This window comes from Macaca nemestrina, chromosome 9 (assembly GCF_043159975.1).
Source record: "Macaca nemestrina isolate mMacNem1 chromosome 9, mMacNem.hap1, whole genome shotgun sequence".
NCBI lineage: Eukaryota > Metazoa > Chordata > Mammalia > Primates > Cercopithecidae > Macaca > Macaca nemestrina.
This window is the reverse complement of record NC_092133.1, coordinates 127,784,064-127,807,816: the sequence shown is the minus strand read 5'-3', so window position 1 is coordinate 127,807,816 and position 23,753 is coordinate 127,784,064.

Sequence of the window (23,753 nt, the reverse complement as noted above, 5' to 3'; positions counted from 1 at the left end):
CTTAGCATTGCTAAATCAACATCCCCATTTTCAAGCCCAGAAACAAAGGTAACAACTGACCGATTTCTAGAATATAAGTTCTCATATAAATTCTGATATAAAAGTATATTCAGGAGGTAGCTTTTGTTGAAAATAAGAGTAATGTCATTTCTAAGCTGCATGTGTAGTATGTAAAATATATGCAGTGAAAGAAACTAAAAGAAGCATATTTTTATTCTATTTTATCATTTTGCTTGATGCTTCAATGACAATTATGTTGAAAATTTTCTCTTGTAATTCATCTCGTAAGATATCAGTAAGATTACACCTTCAAGATGAAATCAGGAGAAAAAATCTTTTCATTTTTGCTACTTTAAGATCTATTCCTTGTCCCAGAGCCCACCATGTTTCAAGGTATGTAGCTTGAAGAAATAGCATTAACAACTTTTTACATAAAATACTTTTATGAATGCAAACTTTGAGTGATTTTCTAGCAAATCTAATTTATTTAAATTAGGTTTATTTAATTACTCATACAGCTGTTCTGTGCCCTGAATATAGCCCAAGGGACTATTTAAAGTGCTTAAGTCTAAATGTCATGTTTTATCACTATGTAACGTGTAGCAAACTACAACAAAAAATTTTTGTTGCTCACTGGGTAGTAGTTCAAGAATATGCCATTCCTTTCTTTTTTTCTGTGATATGATAGTAGTTATGAAGCTCCAAGCTAAATATAAGTAGGACTGACTTTTTTTTGAACACCATCATGTCATCATTCAAGTTACAGCTATATCCTTGCTGAGAGAAGACTCTTCCACTCCAATAGTTTTAATTACCGTCTACACCCAGAGTTTTCAAGATCCATATCACAGCCCACTTTTCTTTCTCGTTCTCTAGACCTACCTCCAATGTCTACTGAATATCTGCTCTTAAATAGTCCAAATGTCCAAACTGGAATTTACCATCTTTATTTCAAACAGATCATCTTGTTGTATTCTAACATCAACAAATGGGTCTTCATTTACCATTTAGATGACTGCTTCTAAGATGATTTAGGGCATAAAATGGCTTAGAGCTGACATCGCCTCTATCCTTACACGGAACAAACTGTAGACAATATCACTACTTAGCATACTAGAAAGGGCTTAGTCTCTGAAGTCAGATGACCTGGGTTTGAATCGCAGCCCTACTGTTATTTACAATATAATCTTGGGCAAATTATTTCTAGAAGCCTTGGTTTCCTCATCTATGACAAAAATACAATCAAACGTCTCAGCGATATCTAGAGAATTTAAGGAGAAAATATATGTGTAAGTGTTGAATGTAAGACATAAGACAATGTAAATACTAATTATTTCTATTTAGTATATTTCTAAAAGAAGAAGCCAGTGAGGATGATAGGCTTAAAAATAGAATAAATCATCTTAATTTATAAGATGATAGTATTCAAGCCACTACTACTGAAGTCACATAATGCAACTTAGTTCTCTGAAGTTTTATTAGAACTTGCCCAATTCTAGTACCAACTAAACATGTGGAAGGCAAAAGTACTTGTCATCCAAGTAAAGCGACATATTTTGGAAATACTTGATCTATGTACACATATCGTTAGGAAAAGAAGGTTGAATTTACTGACCATATTATGGATCCTTTTAGATCAATCGAAATTAGTGAACACTTGACTTGCATTAGAGCAGAAGTTAGAGGCAGCATTTCCCTACGTTACCATTAGGAAATGGGTAAATCAGGTCAAAGATGTGATTGTCCTCCAAACTTAGGGTTTCTTAAATCCCAAAGGATCTTGCAATACAATTAAATTTAAATGAGATTCTGTCATAAGTTCCATTGTATTACACACCACCCTGTCAGCCCAGAAGGCTCAGCTCTTCCTGTTCCAAGCTATTGTGTGAGCAGTTTGGGTGGCACTTGTACCACAGAGCATGGTTTACTGTCATGACTATCTTTAAAGTGGAAGATGCAGGGGTTGCCCTGGTGACCTGGTCAATAGAAATGAATAAACACTTGACTTGCATTTGAGCACAAGTTAGAGGGAGTGTTTCCCTAACAACAATTAGGAAACGGAAAAACCAAGGATGGTCTCAATATGTTTCAATATCCCTAAAACTGGTGAAAAACCTCTATATTCAAATGGCATTACTACAATGAGAGCATCACTCCAATAAATAAGTTTCCCAACCATATATACAGTTGTTGAGTCTTTTTTGCTTGAAAGAAGTAGCAAATGGCAATATCTGAAAGGGACATTTTACTTTTTTTTCTTTTAATAAAGCAATTCAAGGTTGCTGATGCCATATATTCAAATGCTTAAACCACGCGCACACCCAAAACATCCACAATGGCTTAGATGACATATTCACCAACAACATCACAATCTCCAATTTTCATCACATTGTCATTGAACTTGTTCATACAGGTAGGTTTGTCTCATGTTCCAGCCTTTATTCCCAAAGCATTTGAGGGCTGACAGTTTTATCTCCTTATCACATTATTTCAGTTATTTGCAAGGAACATGTAGCAGGAACTGGAACATCTTGGGGATAATTACTCTTCCAATAATTTGCAACACTAATGATACTTTTCTAGTTTTTTATGGTGCAAGTGTTTTATGCTTTATTAATTTGCACTGGGTCTTTTCTTTGATATTTTTCCTACCGTCTGAGAGTTTTACAGGTCTATTGCTTGTACGATGCCTATGAAGAATGTTTTTGACTACAAAATAAGGAAAATGATTATGATAATACTGAAAAGACCAGACGCTGGCCTTTATAAGAAAAAACATACATTATAAAACTTGTTTTTCTTTGTCTTCCCTAAATAGGAGGTTAAGTTATAAAGTTGAGTGAGGCTAGTTAAGGAGTAGGTGCCTCAGGGCTATATATCAGCCATGATCATCCTAGTAGGCTAGCGTATCATTAAGAGACCATGTCAGAGCAGATCAAAGCCCCTTCATACTAAACCTTGAGATCTGGTCCTATAGCATGATTCAAATTCTCTAGGAAAAGAGAGTAGATGGGGCAGGTTAATATAGCAACATAAGATGAAGCTGTTATAACCATTTTTTGACCCTACAGTTTTGCCTTTTCCGGAATGTCATATAAACGAAATTATGCAATCTATTGCCTTTGCAGTCTGGCTTATTTTACGTACAAAAATGTGCTTGAGAGTCATTCATTTTGTGGCATGACTCAGAAGTTTGTTCCTTTTTATTGCTGAGGAGTAATCCATTCTATAGATACACCACAGTTTGTTTATCCATTCACTTGTTAAGGGGCATATTGACTGTTTCCAGCTTTTTTGCAATTATGGAAAATGCTGATATTAAATTTTATCTACAGGTTTTTGTATAAACATGAGTTTTCATTTCACTTAGGTAAATACTAAACCTAGGATCACTGGGTCATATCGTAAATGTATGTTTAACCTAATAAGAAATTGCCAAAATATTGTCCAAAGTGGCTGTACTATTTGGCATTCCAACAGCAACGAATGAGCATTTTTATTGCTCTGCATTCTCACCAGTATTTGTTACTGTCAGTTTCCCTTTCTAAAAAAAAGTTTAGCATATGGTTTTTTGCCATCTCAATGTCTTGCTTGGTGAAATATCTGGATATTTTGCTCATTATTTATTGATTGTTTACTTATTGTTGAATTCTAGTGGTTCATTATATATTCTGAGTACATCCATTGAAAGTTATACGATTTGCAATATTTCTATGTCTGTGGTTTGTCTTTTCATTCTCTTAACAGTATCTTTCACAGAACAATACTTTCAGTTTTGATACAGTCCAATTTACCTACTTTTTTGATTGTTTGTGATTGTTGAGTAGTACCTAAAATTCATGACTAAAGTCATTGTCATCCAGATTTTTATTCCACCTAGGAGTTTTATTGTTTTATGCTTTATATTTAGGTCTATGATCAATTTTGAGTTAATTTTTGAATACCCTGTGAGATTTCTGTCAACTTATTTTTCTACTTATGGATATTGTTGTTCTAGCACTAGATGTTTTAAGAACTACCCTTTCTCTATTAAATTGCCTTTGCACCTTTGTAAAAAGTCAGTTGATTATTCTGTGTGGGTTTAATTCTGGGCTATTTTATTTCATAAATTAACACGTTTATCATTTTTCCAAAGCTACACTGTTTTGATTACTGCACTTTATAGTAAGTCTTAAAATCAGGCCACAAGTGCAGGTTCTGCCTTCAGGCAGTGTGCGTCTTCTGATTTTATTCTTTCAATAATTATTTTGGCTTTGTTCTTCTTTCAAGAATTATTTTGGCATTCTAGTTCCTTTGCCTTTTCATGTAAATTTTAGAATCGGCTTATTATTATTTTCTAAAAAGGTTTGCTGGGATTTTGATTACCATTGGGTTGAATCAGTAGATCAAATTGGGGGAAATCAACAGCTTAACAATATTGTTTCCAGTTCATGAACATGGTATATCTCTCCATTTGTATACATCTTTGATTTCTTTCATTAGTGTTCCATAGTTTTCAGCATACAGATTCTGCACATGTTTTGTTAGACAGATCATTGTTCTGGTTTTATTATAAAGGGTATTGTTTTTAAAACTATAAATTCCAAATATTCATTTCTGGTATATAGGTATACAATTGATGTTTGTATATTCTCTTGGTATCCCATAACCTTTTAAACCTCATTTCTTTAGTCCCAAAATTTTTTTTGTAGATTCTTCGGAATTTTCTACACAGATAGTCATATTGTCTGCAAATTCTGTTATTAGCCCGACAGAATCATACTCAAACTCCAAGTTATACTCTGTGTAGAGGAAAACAGTTCCTTCAGTCATGTCACCTAAAACATCTTGCCCACACCTATGTTCCACACTCATCAAACTATAACGTAATTAGTATTTACATGTTTTTCTACACTAGGAAGGACCTGGAATGATAGGAAGGACCTGCCATTTTTGCCTTTTCATTCCAAGCATCTAATAAAGTGGCAAACACCTAAGAGGAAGGCATTATTTAGTAAAGGACAGGCCAAAAATAGAAGAAGAGAAGTCAAGGAAGAAAGGAAGAGAAGAGAGAAAGGAAAAATGAGACAAATTTACACACTACTGGCCAGGCACTGGGGCTCATGCCTGTAATCCCAGCACTTTGGGAAGCCTAGGCGGGTGGATCATCTGATACCAGCCTGGCCAACATGGTGAAATCACATCTCTACTAAAAATACAAAAATTAGCAGGGTGTGGTGGCAGCTGCCTGTGATCCCAGCTACTGGAGAGGCTGAGGCAGGAGAATCGCTTGAACCCAGGAGGTGGAGGTTGCAGTGAGCCAAGATCACACCACTGCACTCCAGCATGGGTGATAGAGCAAAACTCTGTATCAAAAAAAAAAAAAAATTACACACTACTAATCATATATTCAAAGAAATATACAGTTTACTTATTTTATATTACTGATCTATTAATCTTTCTTGTAAGTATCACCCTACTAGCACTGGAAAGAGAGCATTGAGCTTGCCAATTCTCTATCTTCATCTCTTCTAGTTTAAGTCATTTTATTCAGGCAACTTAGTATGTTTGGGGAAATGTTCAATTTTTCAGTTGTTTCTCTCCATCGTCCTCTTCTCCAAGATGGCATCTGGTCAATGGCATTATACACATGACTTCACACTGGCCTGGAGAGGAGCCTGGGATCTAAGCACTGTTACCTTATGCTGTTATTGTTCACCTCTTCCTGACTCCTCTGTTATCTCTTAGTTTTCTTGTGGTGACTTCTCTGCTAGCATCAACTACTGAAGTCTTGACTGAAGTTTGCAGCTGATAGTCTAAAGTTTATATTTTCTCTTGGCATGGTCAGGGTCTACGGCTCTCCTTTTATTCAGTTCTAGCTGGGCTCTTGCTGGCCCTGAAGTCAACTCGAATTCTCATCCAAATTCTCTTTCTATCCTCTGGCTTAGGAATTGTGCACTCCACAATTCCTGCAGAGGTTACCCTTGCCCGAGCTGCCTTCATGAAGTTCCAGCATCTCACTTCTCACTTTCCCCTACTCCACAGGGTGACTAGATGAACATGTGGATTCTTTCTGTACTAGCTGGGAGCCAAAGTAGACTCAGGAGGCCCACTCTCTGTCTAACCATGCTAAGGCATACATTCATCCATCGTGGTAGGCTCCTCTTGGTGTTGAGTGAAAGCACAACATTGGAACAGTTTTATTTGATCTTTCATATGACATTTTGGAATTAGGAGAGTAGATTTCAGAATGAAATCAACGTACACTTCCTAAAGGACGTGATATTTAAAAAGACTTTTTTGGCAATATGAACCACCTCTTTAACTCAGTCTGGCACACAGTAGTAAAACCAAATGAAAATACAACTGGACAAAGACCCAGTAGGGTAGTTGTCCAAATAATCAAGTCACTGAAAAATTCAGCTGTAATGTCCCATCATAGTGTGAATATGGTTGAAGCTATAAATATGAGAGAACTTATTGAGAAATGTACTTTTTTTTTCTTTCACTTCTTATATTGGATTTTAAGTTGGCCCACTTTAGCAGTTATATGAAACACTGTACCTTTGCTGTCTGTTCTCATAGCTAATGCCTTCGCTGTGTGTACACCAGTTTCTAAAAGTTCGTGGTCCTCAATCTCTGGGTTTAACTCACAAATTTCTTTTTCAAATCAAAGGCATCCAAGAGTATCATTTAAAGTACCCATGATTATATATATGTATATATACATATTATATATGTGATATATTATGTGTAATATTATATTATGTATGTAATATATTACATAAAATATATTAAAAATACCCAGGCAGCTCTTAGTCACCTCATTTCTCATTACACTGTATGATGAATGACAATGATTCCTATATTTACACATAAGTCTCTGGATTCTTTTATTCTAAACTCAAAATCCATGAAAAAGTTTCCCAAAACACATTCATCAATCCTTCAGTTTTTCAGGCACAGTTTTTCAGTCCTTAAGCCTCATGTTTCTTTTTTTTTTTTTTTTTTTTTTGAGACGGAGTCTCGCTCTGTCGCCCAGGCTGGAGTGCACTGGCCGGATCTCAGCTCACTGCAAGCTCCGCCTCCCGGGTTCACGCCATTCTCCTGCCTCAGCCTCCCGAGTAGCTGGGACTACAGGCGCCCGCCACCTCGCCCGGCTAAGTTTTTGTATTTTTTTTAGTAGAGACGGGGTTTCACCGTGTCAGCCAGGATGGTCTTGATCTCCTGACCTCGTGATCCGCCCGTCTCGGCCTCCCAAAGTGCTGGGATTACAGGCTTGAGCCACCGCGCCCGGCCAGCCTCATGTTTCTTACTGTATAATTGCTCGAGGTGGCGCTCCTCCCTCATCAACAACTCTTTCCAATGGTACATGTCACTCCCTTTAAGTATAGCTTGCATATTAAATTTGTATTTCTGTGAAATTAACTTTCCCAAATTGCCCTGGCACCATTTAATTAGGCCACTGGCCTATTCCAGTGGACACAGACTCCTTTCCGTAAGTTCCCTTCCTTTCCTGCAAACACACAAATGCCCTCATTCCATGTAAGTGTTGCCACAGAAGTTCACAGTCACACTGTGGGAGACAGCGTGATCACAATTGAAAAGGATCCCATAGAAAGCTCAAGAACTGCAGTGGGTTCAACACTGTCAGTTAGATTCAGGCCACAAAGTAATCGTCGAACTGGTTCCAATTGCAAGGAAGTCTTAATGTGATTATTCAGAGAAGATCGATGAGTAGGTGGCTGACTTGGCCCATTTTAGGCCTTGTTATTTTAAAACTGAAAAGAGCCATATACACAAAATATTGCAGCACTTCTAAAAGTGGAGGGTGTGTGCTGCCTGTAGTTGGTGAAGTAATTTTAGGTGGCGCAGGATCAAACATCTTGATCTGGGTGTTTATATTTTCCCATCATTGCATAATTACCATGCATGACTCAAAGACTAGAAAGGAGGAGAGGAAAGAGAAGGTGAGCCAGAGGAAGAAGGAACCGAAGCCAGGAAATCTGTCTATAGCTGAGGCGGAGGTGTTTGAGTCCCAAGACCGGACTGTGGTGCTTGTCAGCTGTGTGGGTGGGGAAGAGTGTGTGTGTGACACATGTCTAGAGAAGCAGACTGATGAGCAAAGTGCCCAAGGGAAAGGTGGACTCAGATGATCATACTGACTCCTCAATCCTTCCTTGACACCCAAGATGTCCAGATGGAGAACTCAGCCTCAGCATGGAGCAATCCCACCGGCAGTAGAAGAAAAGAATGCTTGGGAAGACATGTGGAGTAGAAAATGAGCAAGAAAGCTTTCAGAGAAGGAAAAATGGGTAATGCAACTAAGAGTAGGGGAGGTGGAATTTCCAGTAAATAGAGGCCTCCTGGGGAATAAGAAGATAGTTGAACTGCTAGTGATGTAAGAAACAATAGGGATGGTGAATAGAACCTTGAACTGGAGGTTGGAACACTGAGATTGTCTTCCGGATGTGCAAAAAAAATCACTCTGAAATCTGGGGTAAATCTCTTCTGTTATAATTAGAAATAGATTTATTATTACTTCTTTGTTTATTTTAAAATAACCCTATTATTATTATTGTTTGAGACAGGGTCTCACTGTGTCACCCAAGCTGGAATGCAGTGGCATGATCTTACCTCACTGCAAATCTTTAACTCCAGGGTATGAGCAACCCTCCCACCTCAGCCTCCCAAGTAGCTGGGACTGTAGGCACATGACCATGACCAGCTAATTTTTCATTTTTGGTAGCCATGGGGTCTTGCTTTGTTGCCTAGGCTGGTCTCAAACTCTTGGACAAGCAATCCTCCTGCCTTGACGTCCCAAAATGCTGGGATTATAGGGGTGAGTCACCATGTTTGGCCCTTATTTAATTTTTTAAATAATGTTTACAGTAACCTGTGTGTGGTGATAATGTTTTTCCATTTATGGTTGAAACATAAGTCTTCCTTCAAAGTAATGTTATTAAAATAAAAGAGAAAAAAAATGTATGGATGAGCACTGGTATCAAAGAAAGTTAAATTGTGGTACAATATAGTCATAACCATATGAATCCTGGAACCGGCCTGTCTGGGTTGAAATTGAGGCTGTACCACTTACTGATTGTAATCTTAGTTAAACTATTCGACTTCTCTCTGCCTCCATTTTTGCATCTGTATAATGGGGATAATGATGGTTCCAATATCACAATGTTGATGTGAAGATCAAATGAGTTAATATATCTAAAGTTCTCAGAAAACTGGCATATCTGTACGTCTTGTTTTGTATGTGTATATAGATACAATAAAAGCTGATTTAAAAGTTACAGAATGTACAAGTACAAAACACTCGTCTAGTCTAACATCCCTATTCCACAGAGATTTAGAAGTTATATGTTTGTAAATCTCAACTTCTGGGTGGCAGGACATGGATCAGAATCCAGTTTTTTGGGCCAGGCGCAGTGGCTCACACCTGTAATCCCAGCACTTTGGGAGGCTGAGGTGGGTGGATCACTTGAGGTCAGGAGTTCGAGAGTAGCCTGGCCAACATGGTGAAACTCTGTTTCTACTTAAAAAAATGCAAAAATAGGCAGGGCATCATGATGTATGCCTGTAGTCCCAGCTACTCAAGAGGCTGAGGCAGGAGAATTACTTGAACCTGGCAGGCGGAGGTTGTAGTGAGCCAAGACCCGCTACTGCACTCCAGGCTGGGCAAGAGAGTGAGACTCCATCTAAAAAAAAACAAAAAACAAAATGGAATCTAATTTTTCTGCATCATCTTCTAATTCTACCTGTTTGTTTTCCATCAGTGTTTACCTTGCCAATACTGCCTGAGCAAGCAAAATAAAGCCTTATGGCAAATAAGCTTTGTAAAAGGAGGATCATACCCTATTAGCATAAATACATCACAGACAGCATTGAGAGATTTGCAAAAATCATCATTTTACTTAAGAATCTCATATCTATCTCGTAAAACATGAGGATTATTACTGTTTCTGGTTAATAGAGGAAATAAAAAGTGAATGAGTGGCTGGCCATTAAGAAAAACAGACAACAATGGCATGTGTCTCTTCTAGCAGCAGATAACTTAGAAGCACGGATAACCTAAAATTGTCTGCAATGGATTCACTGATAAGACCTCACAATTCTCATGAATTCATCCCTTAATTCTTATGAATTTACAATTCTGACTCTTCATTTGCCATACTAATTATTGGACCATAGAGTCTTTAACCCTTCATTGTTTACTAATTAAGTCAATTAACTACATTCCATTCATTTTAAATGAGTATCATTTTGGTTACTACACACACACACGTAACAAGAAGCCATATAACAGTAAAAATTAATCTTTCTTTAGACTCTCTCCTAACAATTCACTTCTTTTAAGGCAACCAGAATATGAACCTCTGTCTTGTGGGGCTGGGTGTTTCATTAAGTGAGCACAGTAATTGTGCCCTCATTAGGAGCTTTTTAAAAGCTTTCAGGAAAATACAATGTGAAATAAATAATGCTGATTAAACACCCTTTCATGGAAGAAATAATAGAAAGAGATCAAGTGATAAATGAAATGAATGTTGCGCTATCAAAGCAAATGGTGATTAATGGAGGGCCAGTTCTTTGCTTGCACTGGGACCTCTGTAAGCTGGTCAGTACCATTTATAATTGTGTTTCAGTGTTTTGCAGCCCAGTCATTTATACTAACGGTAACATTGAAGTGATAAATTAGGAAGAAGCAGGTTGTCTAATCAGCAGATAGGCAGATTGCAGCTCCAGTCAAAAGGAGAGTCATTCCTTTTCTTTTCTGTGTTAATAATGAAGGAATAGAAGGATGGTTTGATTTGAAGGGAAATTTGCCAAATATGCAGGCATTCACATATTTAAATTATTTTCATATTTCCTTTTCTTTCTTTTTAAAGTACGTTTTTCATTTACTTTAGTCCTCTTTCAAATGATCTACCTTTTCTTTTAACCACCTAAAAGAGAGAATTGCAGTAAGCCAGTGCTGTAAAAAGGTCATTTCTTGTACCTTAACTATTAGTTGTTTCAAAAAATTTAATATTAACTGCAGACCATCCTGCTGTGACTTGTTACTCTGCAAGGAAAGCATAGCCAGCAACGCTGTACTATCTGTTGGACTTTGTATCTCTTAAGTATATTCTTTTTAAAAATTTTTTTACTTTAAGTTCTGGGATACAAGTGCAGAATCTGGAGATTAGTTACATAGGTATACATGTGTCATGGTGGTCTGCTGCACCTATCAACTCGTCATCTAGGTTTTAAGCCCCGCATCAGTTAGCTATTTGTCCTAATGCTCTCCCTCCCTTCACCCACCCACCGACTGGCCCGGTGTGTGATGTTCCCCTTCTTGTGTCCATGTGTTCTCATTGTTCAACTCCTACTTATGAGTGATAATGTGCAGTGTTCGGTTTTCTCTTCCCGTGTTAGTTTGCTGAGAATGATGGTTTCCAGCTTCATCCATGTCCCTGCAAAGGACATGATCTCATTTCTTTTTATAGTTGCATAGTATTCCATGCTGTATATGTACCACATTTTCTTCCTCTAGTCTATCATTGATGGACATTTGGGTTGGTTCCATGTCTTTGCTATTGTAAATAGTGCTGCAGTAAACATATGTGTGCATGTCTTTATAGTTGATGACTTATATTCCTTTGAGTATATGCCCAGTAGTGGGATTGCTGGGTCAAATGGCAGTTCTGGTTCTAGATCTTTGAGGAATCACCAAACTGTCTTCCACAATAGTTGAACTAATTTACATTCCCACCAACAGGGTAAAGCGTTCCTATTTCTCCACAGCCTCGCCAACATCTGTGGTTTCTTGACTTTTTAATAATTGTCATTCTGATTGGTGTGAGATGGTATCTCCTTGTGGTTTTGGTTTTCATTTCTCTAATGATCAGTGATGATGAGCTTTTATTCATATGTTTGTTGGCCACATAAATATCGTCTTTTGAGAAGTGTCTATTCATATCCTTTGCCCACTTTTCGATGGGTTTGTTTTTTTCTTGTAAATTTGTTTAAATTCCTTGTAGATTCTGGATATTAGATCTTTGTCAAATGGTAGACTGCCAAAATATTCTCCTATTCTGTAGGTTGCCTGTTCACTCTGATGATGGTTTCTTTTGCTGTGCAGAAGCTCTTTAGTTTAATTAGATTATATTTGTCAATTTCAGCTTTTGTTGCAATTGCTTTTAGTGTTTTCCTCATGAAGTCTTTGCCTTTAAGTACATTCCTGATTAAGGTTATGCATGTCTCATAAGTGATGAAAAAATATTTCCAGGAATATATGCACATACATTTTAGCTTAAAAATGTATATTCACTAATAAAAATAAAGATTCACTAATAAAATTACCCACCACTAATGCAGATTCCATTTTGTATAGAATTTTTATAAAATGTATAGAATTCTATATAAAATTATATTGTATTAATGACTAAATATTAAAGTTTATTCACTTTTAAGCAGCAAAATTGTATTTTGTTAACTCTTTGATATCCTGAAGTGATTTTGTTCTGGTTTAGAAAATAATTTTCCTTTTCCTCAAAGTTAACAGACTTACTTTACACTTTGCACATTTTCATTTGCCCATATTGCCAGCCCAATTTCAATACTAGGTACTATTAAGTGTTACTTATCTTTCCATTAATGTCTATATACCAGATGTGTGATACCAAATGCCACTGGTTCTGCTGTGCAACTTGGGTTAAATTTCTTTTTTGAAGGTGTTGCACAATGTGTTGCTTTTGATTTACTTGTCTTTCTCTCTCTTTTCACGGATTTGGCCAGAGTTTCTTTGGAACTCCATTACAAGCCACAGTGTTTGTCTGAAACATTGCTTTTTTATGATGAATTTTAGAACAATCCTGAAATCTCTCACATGCACTGGAGACTCAGTGTCAGTATACATAATCAGGGATGCCTATGGCACAAGAGGGACTCATCTCTTTGTATAAGTTAAATGCCAGCATTTTAGGTTCATTCATGGACACATATAAGGAGAATGTGAAAAAAACAGGACAGAGAAAAATGTAACAAGAGAACTTAAAAATTTGGAATATAATTATTGCTTTGAATAACTTAATTCCACTTATTTTCTTTCTTTTATAACTCATTGGTTTCTATTTGTCTTCCAGTCTTCAGCTTGGAAACCACTCCCACATATAACCTTCTTGATGCATCAGGAATGAGTCGGGTGCCCCACTAGCACACCCAAACAGTACTAGGTCACAGCCCCTGTTCAGCACTTAGCACCCTCCTCATCAGGGCCTATATGCTTGTCTGTCTTCCCATATAATATTACCACCTTGACGCAGGGACAGTGCTATGTTCATTTTTGTATCCTCAACACTTATCATAGAGAAAGCACTCAGTACAAGGGCATGCTTTGCATATTTTGACATGACTGCAATTTTGTCGAGAATGTAACCTCACTATGGTATACAATGGAGTTCTCTGCTAAATCAGCCTTGAAGACTACTGATTTGGAAGATCACAAATCATAAACCCTTAGGTTTACGGCTAAGATTATTTGGTGATCTCTCTCGTTCCTTTTTGCTTTTTACAGGAGGTAAGAGGAAAGCTCTGATTTTTTCTGTGTCAAAATTTGCAAGGCCTGAACAATGAAGTTTTGTCACTCTTGTTATTGATGTAGTTTTTATTTTAAATGGTAGAGAATTCCAACGAGTTATCCTGTAACTTAAAAACAAAAATTCTTCTCAAATGTTCCTCTTCCAGCAAAACACAAGAAGAGAATCAGACATATTTTCCCATTTGTTGATTTGCAAGTATGAACTGCTTTCATTGACAGGAAGGAGGACATTTGAGCTAAGGTGATGATTTTCACCTGGCCTCTTCCCAAAAGTTAATATTTAACTTGTGCAAAGCCAAGATTATGAGTTGGGGGCTGGAGAAGATGCCTGGTGGTGACTGCAGTGGGAAAGCATGCACTCGTTTGTGTCTGCTTTTGCAAAAATAAAACAAAACAAAAAGAATAGCTTGAATCAATTTTAATGTTAAATGCATAGAAATGAACTCATGACCCATTTTTTCTGTGACATGAACAATGCACGGATGATAGCTAAGTTCTTTCCTTTTGAGTATTTCTCCTCTTAAAAACCTTCATAATGACTTGAACTGGCAGCCTTCATGACTTTGATGGACCATTCATGTGTCTCACAAATTTCTATTTTTGTTACTTTACATGTTGAACAAATATTTAGTGAATGAATATTTGAATATTTATTTGTTGAACAAATATTTACCATAGCACCCTTGGTAAAACACAGGCTCAGTCATCACATGGACTTACCTTATGCTAGTTATTGCAATCATTCCTTAGTTGTTACAAAGATTTTTAAGCAAGCTACTGGTGTGATAGGAAGGTTCTGGGTTCAGTTAGGTATATAGAAAATGAGGCTGGAGTTGTAAATTGGAAAGGATCAAACTTTGAGTTTTAAATTGGAAACAATTTGGCTCTTCTTACATCTGGAAGTCAAAAGGAACGGCCATGTCAAGAGTTCTTTACAAAATCCTGTGGGAAAAAAACTAAATACATCTGGAGGGTTTATCTTGTTTGGAGGTGAGCAGATTCAGTTTTCCTCTTTATCTAATTAATAAAATTAAGTGTATTTCTTTGTTTCATGATCAGGTTTATTTTGCATGTATTTTCTGAACAATGACTGTTAGTAATAAATATCAAATGGATTGGAATCACCTCTTTCTTTGCTCAGGTTTATTTTTATCAGCTCTGCTGTTACCCTGGGCTACACCTGAAAAAATGATGGGAGCTAAAATATAGGGCCATGAAATATGACAATAGCACTTTTCCAAGGGCAACAAGTAGGCTGTACTTAGCATTTGAAAACATGTTCATTATTTCAGTGAGATTAAAAACATATAGGAATCCAAAAATATAATTAAGAAGAGCACAGAGCAAAGCATTTATAAATATGGGGGGTGAGAATGAAGATGACTTTGAGACACCTGATCTAGTTGGTCTCTCTCTCTCCAAAATATTAATTTTTTTAAAAAAGACCGACTTCATAAAGTGAAGTATTTTACTTTCTGCAGCATACTCTCAGTGAATAGCACTAAGCACTGGAGATACTCAACATCTGAATAATGCAGCCTTTTATTATTTGTGGTTTCCTTGATAAGGGGCAAAAATTACATTTCAGATTCTGCTCTCTTACATCTTTGTTATAAATTGTCTCCAGATTAGTGTCATTAATCATATTTCATAGACAAAGAAATGAGATATACAGTAAGAAGTGATCTTTTAAGATTTTAAAAGTTTGAGAGATAAAATTAAGATTTTACTTTACCAAATTCTAGTTCATACCAATCTTTCAAGAAAACAAACTCAGTAATTTACAAACAATTTGAGGAAAAACAATGGTAAGATAGAAAAACAGTTTCCTCAGGTAGCTTTTCTTTATTCATAATGAGATTGCTAAAATAATTTATTATAATTATTTACTGCTATCTAAGTTAATGCTCCTATTAAAAAAGTGTTTTTATTTTAAGGAGCAAATTATATACAGCTGACTTGAAGGTATACTCAAAAACTTTGGTTACAGTGAAATAGTAGTTCCATATTTTTATTTTATATTCATTTACTATTAAACATCCTCTACTATGGAGACTTTATCTAAAGTCAGATTCGATGCTTCAAATACTGAAGACATAAGCAAAATGCTCTCTTGCCTACAAGAAGTTGGCTTTTCTCTCTTCCTTAAGGATTATCTAATGGAGGTGGGAATAAGTTTTGGACTCTAACTCTCCACTAACCTGAAATTACATGTGATGTGAATGGGCCTATTGATCTGAACTAATGACCTTTTTGCTACACTACTTAAAAATTATAGCTTTAAAAAAAGGACATAAGTAAGTTTGCAAGATAGAAAGAAAATTACTCAGGGCCAAGAAATTAAGAAAGAATGATAAGCCAAGGAGCAAGTCCATGAACTGATACTGAGTGATGTGAGCTTTATGCATATTTGGGGGCTGAATTTATACTACCTGCAGGCTTGGGAATTAAAAGGTAGAAACAAAACATTAAAAACTGGTCTCAGGTGGTACACTAAAGAAGGGTACACTAAACCTAAAGCTAGCAGAATATAAAAAGTAGCGTGAAAATTAATGAAATAGAGACAGAAAAGCAAAAAAGAGAAGCAATGAACTGAAAGCTCTTTGAAAGGTCAACAAAATTTAGCTAAATGGACAAAAAAGAAATAATAAACACTAAAACATATAAAATGAGATTTGAAAAATGGGACATTACTACCGATCTTACAGAAATAAAAAGAGTTATAAAGGAATACTGTAAACAACTGTATGCTCACAAATTAATTTAGGTGAAACAAATTTCTAGAAAAACATAAACTACTATAGTTGACTCAGGGAGAAATAGAAAATCTGACTAGCCATGTGACAGGTAAAGAGAATGAATTCTACCAAACATAAAAAATAATACCAGTGATGCACAAATGCTTCCAAAATAAAAACTAAGGAAACACTTCCCATTTCATTCTATAAGACCAATATTATCCTGGTACAAAAACCAAAGACATTACAACCAAAGAAAACTAGCTACCAACATCTCTTATGAATGTAGGTGAAAAACTCTTCAACAGAATACTAGCAAACTAATTCCAGCAACATATAACGAGGATTATACACCATGACAAATTGCAAAATATCTTCGGAATGCAAGATTGGCTTAGTCTCAGAAAATCAATTAATACAATAACTTATATCTAACACTACATCACAAAGAACTAGAAAAAAATAACAAACTAAGCCCGAAGTTAGCAGAGAAAGGAAATAACGAAGATTCCAGCAGAAATAGAGAAAATGGCAAATAGAAGAAAATAAAAAAAAAAAAAACAATGAAACTGAGTTGGTTTTCTGGAAAAGATCAACAAAATTAACAAAAATCTAGCTAGATTAAAAAAAAAAGAGACAACTCAGATAAAATCAGAAACGAAAGAGGAGAAATTACAACTGATGTTGTATATACACCAACTTATATTGATATATTTATAGATATAAATACTGATATATATATCAGTATATTATAGCCTGCTATATAGATAATATCTATATATAGTATATATACTATATATATAGCAGGCTGTAATATATAGTATCTATATGTATAGATATCATATATAGTATATAGCATATATAGATATAGAGATATAGCATATAGATACTACATATATATAGTATCACATATGCTATGACAAAAGCAAGTATCCAGAAAGCTGTTGTATTAGGCACAAAGCAATGATGAAACTCCTCTCACGTCCAGTGGCTAGTAAATAGTGGAGCATGACTGAACCAGATAATTTAGCTCTAGAAATCCTGTTCTTAACAACCAGGTCATATTGAATATAAGAAGCTACATTAACTTGACAAAGGATGTCTACCAGCAACCTCTAAAAACATCATAATTAATGGTGAAGTATTAGTGATAATCCCCTTAAACCAGGCAGATGACAAAGTGTTTGCTTTCACAATTTCTACTCAAATAATAGCAACATAGGGATAAGAAAATTGAAGGAAGTATAAGGATGAAAAACAAAGTCACAAAACTAACCTCAAATTTAAATTATGCAACTATTTACATACAACTTTTCCATAGAAAATCTCAGAAAAACCAATAAAGCTAGTAAGACAAATCAGTGAAGTTAAGAAACAAATTCGATGTACAAAACCAGTAACATCCTAAGCTGTAAGTATTCCAAAATAGAATTTTAAAATACAATTTATAATAGATGTGAGAACTCTCATGTAACTAAAAAATAAATCTCTTAAAAGATGAGTAAGACCATAATGTAGGAAACTATAAAATTTGAATTAAAAAACTAAAAGATCACAGTAAATTTAGATATTTATTGTATTTGTGTGTTTGGCCATTCAATATTATAATGCTAACAATCAAGATTAGTTCAAGCAAAATCTCAACAGCTTTTACATAGAACTAGACAAGCTGATTCTAAAATTATATTAAAAAAATAGAGCCAAGATATGCAAGAGAAGTTTGATAAAAAAGAGAAAGGGCAGAAACTCATCCTAACAAAGCAAAAATAAACCATGATCACACAATATAATATTGATACGGGAATACCCATAAATACTGAAATAGACAAACGGAACAAACACTTAAAAATTTTAGAATAAAGACATATCAATAGGGAAGATTTTTTAAGAAGCCACAGTCAACCACAAATAAAAGAGGAAAAGAGTAAATTTCTATTTAAAGAAACACTAGAAACACAAGGTATAGACACTTGAAGAATATGAAAGGTATTAGTATCTAATATACATGTGTAAATCTATACATCAATGTTTCTACATTACATAACCAAGTAAGAAAAATAGGAAAAAAATATATGAGTAAGAAATAAAAGAAAAATCTAAATAGCTAAATTCTATATTTTAAAAATGCTTTACCGCACTAGCAATTAGGGATATCAAAACAATACCAAAAATGAGATATCACTTCAAATCCGCAGGTTGGCAAAAATTATTAAATTATTTTTAAAACTTTGGTTTGACATTTATTTGTAAAATATTTTTGCAGATTAAGAACACTAAACTTTTAACCAGTTATGTTGTAAATATTTTCTTCATTTTAATATTTTGACCATATACCTTTTTCCATGATAAATATTAAATTTTTACGAAGTAAAATTTTCTAACGCTTTTCTTTTTTCCCTTTTTTTAAAATCAAAGTTTTTATTACATAACATTTAATCCAACCATATTTAAAAGGTGATAAAACTGCTTTTTATTACTCAACAAAAGAAGAAAGGTAACCGCTTCTAGAAAGGTTGCTGACTTCGCCATTTGATAGCAAACAGCAATTTAGAAAGCTTCAGTTGAAGATGTTGAATTCACTTGCCCCATTTTCATTCCTCTCCATGAGCGCGGTGGACTGAAGCTGCTTATCGGCCATCTTGCCGCAATAGAAAAAACCTCATGCTTTTCTAATACAGTTTCATTCTTTTGCTTTGTATTTAAGCTTTATTGAGGTATAACTGGCAAATAAAATTGTATATATTCAAGGTGTATAATGTGAGGATATATGTATGCCTTTTGAAATGATTACCACAATCAAGTTAATTAATACATCCATCACTTCAGTTACCAATATTGTGAGTGTGTGTGTGTGGTCAGGAAACTTAAGATATACTCTTGCTGGGCATGGTGGCTCATGCTTGTAATTGCAGCTATTGGGAGGGTGAGCATGAGGATGGCTTGAGGCCAGGAGTTTGAGACCAGCCTAGGCAGCATAACAATATCCCACCTCTAAAATACTTTAAAAAGAGATAAACTCTCTTAAGAAATTTTTAAGTATACATTTTCTTGTCAGATTGCACTGATCAGAATGCCAACTATAATGCTGAATAGAAATATTAATAGTAAGCACTTTTGTTTTTTAGAACTAATGACAAACAGAATATTTTCAATACTTTACAATACAATCTAACATTTCTTGTAGGTTTTTTTAGGCATTGTTCATCGGATTTAAATATTTCTTTTATTTCTAGTTTGTTGAGAGTTTTTAAAAATTGGTTTAGTTTTGCTGTTACCATGAATAGATGGTGAAATTTGTCATACGCTTTTACTACTTTTAGAAGTGTGCTGTGTAATCTCCAAGTATTTGAGAATGTTCCAGCTATTCTTCTTTAATTGGTTTCAAGTTTAGTTCCATTGTGGTGTGAGAAAAGACACTGTACAATTTATATTGTTTTAAATTCATTAAGGTTTGCTTTATGATCCAGAATGTGGTCTTTCTTGGTAAATGTTCATTGTGAGCTTGAAAAGAATGTTTATTCTGCTGTTGTCAGATGAAGTCGTTTATGGATGTCCATTATATACAGTTGATTGATTGTATTCTTGAGTTTAATGATGTCCTTACTGATTTTCTGCCTGCTAAAACTATTTCTGATAGTGAGGTGTTGAAATCTCCAACTATAATAGTGAATTCGTCTACTTCTTGCACTTACATCAGTTTTTGCCTCTGTATTTTGAAGCTCTGTCGTTAGGTGCATACGTATTAAAATTGTTATGTATTTGTGGATAATTGACCCCTTTATCATTACATAATGCCCTTCTTTATTCCTGATAACATTCCTTGCTCTGAGATCTATTCTATCTGCAATTAATATAGTTATTCCTGCTTTTCTTTAAAAAAAATTTGATGTTAGCATCGTACTGGGACAAAGAAAGACATACCATGCTGATATATTTTTTCTCTGGCTTCTTTCAGAATTTTTCATTTATCTTTGGTTTTCTGTAGCTTGAAAATGATATACATAAGTGTAGGTTTTTGGCATTTGTCTTTTTTGGTGTTCCCTAAGCTACTTAAATCTGTGGTTTAATGTATGACATTAATTTGAGGAAATAGTTATTATTGTTCCACGTATTTCATTTGTTCCTTTCTTTCTTTCCTTTCTTCTCAACATTCTCATCACACATAGGATGTGATACCATTTGGAGTTGTCCCACAATTCTTGGATATTCTGTTCTGGGTTTTTTTCCAGCTTTTTTTTCTCTTTACTTTTCTATTTTGAAGGTTACTACTTAGATATCCTTAACCTCAGTTCTGTCTAATCTAGTAACAAGCCTGTCAAAGTCAGTCTTCATGCCTCTTCCAGTGTTTTTGATCTATAGCATTTCTTTTTGTTTTTTCTTACAACTTCCATCTCTCTGCTTGCATTGCCCACTTGTTCTTGCATACTATCTACTTTATCCATTAAAGCCCTTAACATATTAACCATAGTTGTTTTAAATTCCTGCTCTTATAATTAATTCCAACATCCCTGTCATATCTGTGTCTGGTTTGAATGCTTTCTCTGTTCTTTCAACTTGTTTTTTTTTCCTTTTAGTATGTCTTGTGATTTTTTTCTTAAGAGCTGGACATTATGTGCTGGGTAAAAGGAACTGCTGAAAATAGGCCTTTATTTTTTAATCCAAGAATCACAAGGACAAGCATGAAAATAGGCCTTTAGTAAGTGGTGGTAAGGTTAAGAGGGTAGAGAAGCTCTCTATAGTCCTATAATTAGTTCTCGGTCTTTCAGTGAGCTTGTGCCTCTGGACTGTGAACTTCACACATGCTTCTCAGTTTTTTTTTTTTTTCTCTCCTTAAGTGGAACAGGATGGCTAAAGTGGCCTGGAATTGGTTATTTCCCTTCCTCCACATGGAAGACAAGAACCTGCTGGAGTCGGGTATTTCTCTTCCTCAAGGTCAGTCAGGCTTTCATAAAACCCTAGCAGTTTCTCCTGAAGGCATATTTTATTAAAATGAACAGAATGCTCCGGTGTATTTCAAAATGGTTCCTTCTCCTGCAGGAAGCACAAAGGGATTTTTCTAGCATATTCACCTATGAACCTGGTAGAACTCCAGGAGATAAAACACAAAATGGTGCCCCTCTTCCACAATGACTTGGTTACCCTCAAGTTTTTCTCTCTCAGACTTGTCTACATAATGCCTCCAACAGTTTCTTAATTATAGTTCAGCACTGGTAGCCACAGAGGTTTCAGCTCCTGAATTTCTCTTCCAGTACGTTGTGGTTCTCTGCATCTGCCTATCAATTGCTTCAATTTGGGAGGGACCAGTTTGCCCTAAGACTTCATTTTTCTTACTGATTGTTAGTTTTTCATTTGGTTCAGCTTTTTAGTTGTTAGTTTTCAGTTGGTTCAGCTTTTTTCTTGTTAGGATGGTGTGGCCACTTTCAAGCTTCTGACATGCTAGAGCAAAATCCGGAAGTCAATATGTCTTAGAGAAACCCTTCATGGCATACCCCACAGGGCCACAAGGAAGATATCCAGGTGGTCATTGATACACAATTCAGATACCATTCAACCATTTCAAGTGTACAATTCAGTGGATGTTAGTATAATATATTCATGTATTTGTGCAACAATTATAAAACCAATTTTAGTAGATATCACCACTCTTCAGCTGTCACCTATAAATTTACCCTGACAGCCCTAGACAGACACTAAGCTTCTTTCTGTCTATTTAGATATACCTGTTTTGAACATTTCATATGAATGGAATGAAGTAAGATTTTTTGAAATTGGCTTATTTCACTCACAATGTTTTCAAGGATTATCTCTGTTGTAGCATATATTTGTACTTCATTATGTTTTATTGCTGCGTGCTATTTTATTTTATGGATTTACCCCCATTTTCTTTATCTGTTCCTCAGTTGATGGACATTTAGGTAGTTTTCACCTTTTGGCTATTATGAATAACACTTCTATGATCCTTCCTGTACACATTTTGTGTGGTCATGTCTTCATTGCTTTCAGATACATATGTAGGAGTGGAATTGCCGGGCCATAAGATACATTATTCAGAGAGGAACTGTAAGACTGATTTTCAAAGTGCCTATATCATTTTATATTCCCACTAGCAGTGTAGAAGAATGCCAATTTCTCCACATCCTGGCCAACACTTGTTGTTATACACCCTTTATAGCATTCTAGAGGGTTTGAAGTGATATCTTACTGTGGCTTTGATGTGCATTTCCATGATGATTAATGATGTTGAGAATCTTTTCATATCCTTAGTGGCTATTTGTATATATTCTTTGGAGAAATGTCTATTCAGAACCTTTGCCTATTTTTAAATTTTGTTTCTCTTCATTATAGAATTGTAAGGGTTCTTTATTTTTCTAGATGAAATTTTCATTGAGATGTATGATTTGCAAATATATTCTCTGATTCTATTGTTTATATTTTCATTTTGATGTTGTTGTTTTACTTTAAAATGTGTAAGTTTTAAACTTTGATGATAGCCAATAAATATTATTTGTGTTACTTGGGTTTTTATCATATTTTTAAAACCAGTTGCATAATATAAAGTTATATTTACCCCCATGTTTTTTCAAAGAATTTCATAGTTTTAAATCTACATTTAAGTATTTGATCCATTTTGAGTTAATTTGTGTATTATGGTGTGAGGCAGAGGGTCTGATTTCATTTTCTTTCATGTGAATATCCAGTGGTCTCAGAACTATTTGTTGAAAAGACTATTCCTTCTTCATTGAACTGTGTTGGCACACTTCTTAAGGATCAATTTATCATTAATACAATTTTTAAATGTATTTTCCATTCTATTCTATTGATCTCTATGTCTATACTTTTGCCAGTACCACAGTGTTCTGATTGCTTTAACTTTGTCGTAAGTTTTGAAATTGGGAAGTATGAGTCTTTCAACTTTTTTCTTCTTTTCCAATTTTTTTTTGGCTGTTTGTCACTTGAGATTCCACGTAAATTTTAGGTTCAGCTTGTTAATTTCTGGAAATAAGCCAGCTGGGACTTTGATAAGAATTGTGTTAAATTTATAGATCAATTTGAAGAGTATCGCCATCCTAAAAATATTGTCTTCAGATCCACGAATGCATATGTCTTTCCATTTATTTAGATCTTTAATTTTTCCAGCAGATTTCTAGTTTTCACAGTATATATTTTATACTTCTTTAAAATTTGTTCCTTATTATTTTTGATGCTACTGAATTGACAATAAAATTGCTTTGAGGATTTCATTTTCAGGTTGTTCATGCAAGTTGTAAATGTTATTTCTTTATTTCAACTTTTATTTTAGAAACAGGGTATATGTGCAGGTTTGTTACATGGGTATTTTGCATGATGCTGAGGTTTGAGGTATGGATCCTGCGACCTAGGTAATGAGCATAACACCCAATGGTTAGTTTTTTCACCCATGAGACCCCTCCCCACATGTATTGCTGCTG